The sequence below is a fragment of the Ambystoma mexicanum genome, chromosome 9, assembly GCF_040938575.1.
Source record: "Ambystoma mexicanum isolate Mex_15411 chromosome 9, UKY_AmexF1_1, whole genome shotgun sequence".
Lineage (NCBI taxonomy): Eukaryota > Metazoa > Chordata > Amphibia > Caudata > Ambystomatidae > Ambystoma > Ambystoma mexicanum.
This window is the reverse complement of record NC_090931.1, coordinates 1,506,084,893-1,506,090,892: the sequence shown is the minus strand read 5'-3', so window position 1 is coordinate 1,506,090,892 and position 6,000 is coordinate 1,506,084,893. Positions and strand designations below refer to the sequence as shown.

General features: G+C 51.9%; 1 protein-coding gene across 1 annotated transcript in view; it reads right to left on the bottom strand.

The window, feature by feature from the left end:
* Positions 1–2,281: 2,281 nt before the first annotated feature.
* LOC138489352 (zinc finger protein 345-like) overlaps positions 2,282–6,000 on the bottom strand; it is a 59,607-nt gene continuing 55,888 nt past the window's right edge. The window contains exon 3 of the transcript XR_011274785.1: positions 2,282–4,039. The gene's annotated coding sequence lies outside the window, so the exon portion shown is untranslated. The remainder of the gene's footprint in view (positions 4,040–6,000) is intronic.

The window sequence follows — 6,000 nt, the reverse complement described above, 5'->3', positions numbered from 1 at the left end:
CCCAAGCCAAATCCAAACACAACTATGCAGACAGCCGCTGCAGCATCATCATTGGGACTGGGGCTATTGAACCTACAGGCAGCAGTGCACATGGTGGCAGTAATGGTGCAGAGGAGGATGAGGCGGAGGCGTAGGAGGCACAGGCAGCAGTTAGAAAACCCTGCACCCATGCCAAACCCAATTGTGCAGCTGGCACAACCCCGCAGGCAGCCTGCGATACCCCGCAGCAGGGCCTCATCCTGGAACCTGACCCCAGGACAGATCCACATATTATACCGGCTGGACCGTCCAACAATAATGTACATCACCACCATGATTGAGGATGACATCAGCAGCCACATTGCCATTTCGACCGCAATCCCCCCTCCTGAAGGGGGTGTCAGTACTGCATTTTCTAGGCACCGGAACTTATCAGCACACAGTTGGTGAGCTGCACGGGCTCTCACAACCCCGTTTCTCTAAAATATTGGGACAGGTACTGGATGCCCTGCTGCGCCATGTGTCGGAACACATCGCCCTACCCCGTACCGTTGCACAGGTCATTTCCACCAAGTTGGCCTTCCATGCCAATGCAGCCATGCCAAATTGCATTTGTAGGTGCAGTAGACTGCACCCACAAAGAGCTGACAGTACAATGTGCAATGGAGATGGTGTACCGCAATAGGAAACTGTACCACTCACTGAATGTACAGATGGAATGTGATTACACATTGCTGCGCACGTTTCCCAGTGTCAACACATGACTCAATGGTCCTACGGAATTCGACATTGCCATGCTACATGGAACGCTACGCTGGACAAAGGACATGGCTATTGGGTGAGTACAACTGCCAATGCACAGGCCCTGTGGAATGGGGGTGGTGTGTCCAGGGCAATGACCTGTGTCAGTGGGCTGCTACAACTGCACATGCATCACCCCCTGGCCCATGTAATGGACGGTCAGCATAACCCACACATCACAAAGCTACGCATGACAGGTTGGCACAGTGTGCCCGTACACAACCTGCCAAATGAGACATACAACCAATACTACCACAAGGCCATACAACTTGAGCCACTCAATGCAGCCACCCACACTATGCACCACAGCCCCCCAATACACATGATGACTGCACATGAGACATCCTGCAACAACCACATCATCACAGTCTATAGATTGACTCCTCCATGTGTGTACGTCATTGTACAATGCCATACTTACCAACCACTATTGTCAGCAAGGGCAACTACATATGCACGGCAAGTCGTTGGGCAATATCCAAATGCCACCGTCTACAACAATTACCCATGAATGGTAATCACCCACCTGTCTGACCACTGCTTGGCCCATATGGATGAATGAATGATGACACAAGATTGAACTGCATCTGATCAAGAGATGATACCACAAACGTTGACATGTCCCACACATTTCCATCCCATAAAGGTGATGCTGGATATGCACTCACGCCATGGCTGATGACGCCTGTACGGAGGCCAAGGAACAGGCATGAGGAGGCACACAACAGGGCACACGTCCGCACACGTGGCATGATTGCAAGGACATTTGGCCTACTGAAGGCCAGAATCCGCTGCTTGAGCAGATCTGGAGGATCGCTGCTCTACAACCCAGTAAGGACTGGTAAAATTGTGCTTGTGTGTGCCATGCTGCACAATCTGTACATGCACAGCAACATTCCTCTGCCCCCAGACACAGAGGATGATTATGGAGGTGAAGATGAAGATGGGGAGAGTGATGGGGTGGCTCCACACCCTCCCGGGGGTGCACAAGATGGCCAACTAGCACAGAATACACTCATTCGCATTTACTTTTGAGAGACTGCACATTGACAGCATTGCATGGATATGACGATGCCGGTGAATAAATGGATTGTCTGCAAATGAAATGACGGATGTCCATTCATTATGGTTTTTTTCAAAGGTGTTGTATTATTAACAAACCAGGAAAGAAGGTGCATTGGGTAGGGAAGCTGTACACCCGTGCCCACCCACCACCCAAACGTACCCATCCCCAACCAGGCCCCAAACAACTAAGCCCCTAATGGACCTCCCCCACCACCCAAACATACCCACCCCCAACCAGGCCCCAAACAACTAACCCCCTAATGGACCTCCTCCACCACCCACACGTACCCACCCCCAACCAAGCCCCAAACAACTAACCCCCTAATTGACCTCCCCCACCACCCAAACGTACCCATCCCCAACCAGGCCCCAAACAACTAACCCCCTAATGGACCTCCCCCACCACCCAAACGTACCCACCCCCCTACACCCATCGTGTCCCCAAATGTCATGTCTATTGCCATACCCACATGGCACTATTTGCGGGGCGCTTATGCGCAGGTGTGTCCTTGCTGGCGGGTCCAGTCAGCCGACTAGAGCGCCTCAGTGGGCTGCCAGTGGCAGAGCTGGATGGGGTGGTGCTGACTGAGGTGACTGTTGGTGTGACTATGGGCACACGTCCTTGAAACGCCTGCTGTGCAACCAACATTGACTCAGCTATGCTGGATTGCACACTGTTCCCTTCCCTGACATGGCGTGCCAGGGTGACAATGGTGGTCGCAAATCGTCCAATGGACCTGGAGAGCCAACGCACTGACATCTCATTGCTCTCACGCTGCAGCCTGGCTTCCTCCCACTGATGCATGGCCTCCTCCCGCTGCAGCCTGGCCTCTTCATGCTGCAGCCTGGCCTCCTCCAGCTGTCTTTCCACGAGCTGCGTCCGGGTGGCCTGTTGTTGCTCAATGTGCTCCAAGCGAGTAATGAGCTCAGCCCTAGAGGGTGTTGGGGAGCGCATGGGGCTGTGCAGTTCTTGGAGGCTGAACTGTAGGCCATTGATGGGTGGCAGCGCATCCATGTTGTCCCCCTCACCCTGTTGTACTACTTCGGCCTACATGGCCGGGGCACTTTCAACACTCGATGCAGCCTCCTTAGCAGTGCAGATGGGCTGCAAGATGGCATCCGGGCCATGGTGGGTGCCTGCTTGGGGATGGTGGCGTCCACTGGTGTGCCCGATGCAGCTGGTGTGCCCGATGTAGCTGGTACTTGTGTACCGGAGCAGCTAGCATCGTCCTCCTGGGCCGGAGTGCTGCATTGGGCGCGTTCAGGTGGCCGCTGCGTCGCCTCTTGGCCGTCGTCGCTGTCACTTGACACGGCTGTGGGAATACAAAGAGCATGTTGTTAGTTGTGTGATGTTACTTCATGTGTCCGTCACATGCATCAAACTGAACGATCCATGACCACTTGCATGTACACACTTGTGACTATTGATGCACTCAGGTGTGTGTGTCTCTGCTTCCACTCAGGCACGCACTGTGTGAATTTCCACGGGGTCATGCATTGGGGATGTATTACTGTCATCTGGGTGGTCAGTGGGTCCATTGGGTCACTACTGCCCTGGCTGGGGTCAGTGTGGGTGGGTCCATTGGGTCACTCCTTCCCTGGTTGGGTGGGGGCAGTGTGAGTGGGTCCATTGGGTCACTCCTGGGGTGCATTCACACTTGTGGCTTTGTACTCTGCGCACTTACCGGCATCAGCAGGTGGGCTCACTCCTGCCTCTGCGTCTCCAATGCTGTGGATGCCCTTGAAGTGCAGATCACTGCTGCAGCGCTCCTCCCACGATTGTAACTTGAGAGGGGATGCAGGGCCTCCACCAGTGCCAGTGCTGTGTTGGCGGTGTGCAGCGATGAGGTTGCACACCCGGAGCCTGAGGTCATCCCACCTCTTATGGCAGTCCTTCACAGTGCGTGTGGTCACACCAACCGCTGTGCACTTGCGTGCTGCCTACGCCCACACCTCCTTGCGGCGTTGCTGGGTATCGCGCCGCTGGTCTGCGCTAAAGAGCATTTCTGCATGCTCGACAATGTGCTCCACCAGTACTGTGAGCTCAGTATCACTGAAGCGCTGCTTTCGCTGTCTGCATGCTGGGATCCCGGATGCCATTTTTTTTGTTTTTGTTTATTTATTTAGTATGGCGCGCAAAACCCAGAGGTAACAGGGCGCAACAGAGGGCAGGAAGATAGGATTACATAAAAACCTAGTTGCAGGATAAGGCACACATGAGAGAAAAACAAAAAGGAGGCATAGCATTACATTGCGTGGAATGTGCATATATACATATAGTTAGACAAATGCATACATATTTACATATTTAGTGCTGCGCATAGTGGCAGTTTGGTTGCACTTACATATTTACATATTTAAAGCTGTGCATGGCAGTCAGGTTAGAACAACGGCATGGGCAGATGAGATGGCAGGGTTAGTCGTGAGGATCATTGGCCCGCAACCAGGTGCGGGTGTTTTGCCTGAAGCTATAGTAGGATTGGTCTGTCCAAATGTTGAGTGGGAGGGCGTTCCAGTGTTGGGCTGTCAAGACAGGGAAGCTACTGCCGCCGGTTTTCTTTTGTCTGAAATTGGGTACTTGCAGGCAGTAAGAGTTAATCGATCTGGTGGGGCGGGTGGAGGTTTTTTTCTTTATTCTGGTTGCGAGGTGGGGGGGCTGCGTTGTTTAAGCATTTGTAAGTGAGGATGCCGTTTTGAGAGAGATGCGGTCAGAGATTTTGAGCCATTTGTGTTCTCTCCTTTTGTTGGAGATGTGTTCCTTAGAGGGTAGGTTGAGGGCTGTTCTGACAGCGTTATTTTGTAGTGTCTGTAGTTTGTTGGTTATGTATTTGTTGGCTCCTAGATACATGGCGTTACAATAGTCCAGTCTGGATAGTATTAGGGCGTTGGCTATGATGATGCAGCTAGCTTGGGTGAGGAAGGCTCTACTTGCCCTGATTAGCTTGCATGTGTAGGCGGTGGAGGAGTGATGGTGTTAGATGTGCTGTCAGTCTCAGGGAGGTGTTCTGACCTGTGGTGTCTGAGGATGGCAGTGGATTGTGCTTTATATAATGGCCGCCTGTCTGTTTCTGTTTTTTTTCCGCGGTTATGGTATTTCCACTTCCGGTGATTCCGTGTCCGTGAGGCGGGGGCAGACACAGGTTTTGCACCGTTTTTTGTGGCGTTATGACCATGTGCGTGGGTGTTTACACCGTTTCCGCCTTGGTGTGTTGCGCGCGACCCATGTGCCGTAATCGGCCGTTCATTCCGCAACCTTGCGGTCGTGGAAACTGAGTCACCGTTGTCAGGGATTTACTGGATTCCGGCACGGCGGACTCGTAATGAGGCCCTATGTCTCCTGGTGTTTAAAGGGGGCAGTAGGATGCAGCCCGAATTTGCACAAAGGAAGAACTCCTGGTGCATTTAGATAACGCAAAATCATTGGAGTGCTAAAGACGATGGAGGTCAGCTTGGGCATGGCACAGGCAGAACTAATAAAGAACCAAGGTAGTGGGGGTGAGTGATAGCCAGGGAAGAAGGTATGAGGAGGCAACATGAAGCCGTTTGTTTTTTACGTTGGCTATGATATGTTATTTTGCTTGGAGTCTTCAAAATGCTAGACTGTCAACAGTGATGCCGCACTTCCTTCCTGCAGTTTCTGTCTCTCGCTCTTTCCTCCCTAACCCTGTTAGACCAGGGTCTTCCCCTCTATCCTCTTTTTTGATTCCCTCTATCCTCTTTTTCCTTTTCCTAATCCCACAAAGGTCCTGCTGGACACTTTGTGTCTTTTGCTTGTGGGCTCTAGCGTGTACGTACCTGAGGCTTTGTGGACCCCGTCATCCACATGCCCACAGGACTGTAGACTCTGATCTAGGTGATGTGGAGAGGCCGCACCATGTGGACAACGTCATCACTTGATGGAAGGTAAGGATACCAAGAAATATTCCAAGGCTTTTATTTATTCAAGTACTCAACAAACAAAGTTTCACAATGCTTGCGAAAAGAAATACTACCAGTTTCAGGATGATTTGCCAAATGTGACAATAAGGATGTCAGGATACTAAGGATGGCTAAAAATAAAAGGTCAGTGTTTCTGAAGTGGTCTTTCTCACATCCCACCCCGATGCCTGCGGGCTGCCGGTGCACTATAAGTGCAAACAATAATAATTTCACCTA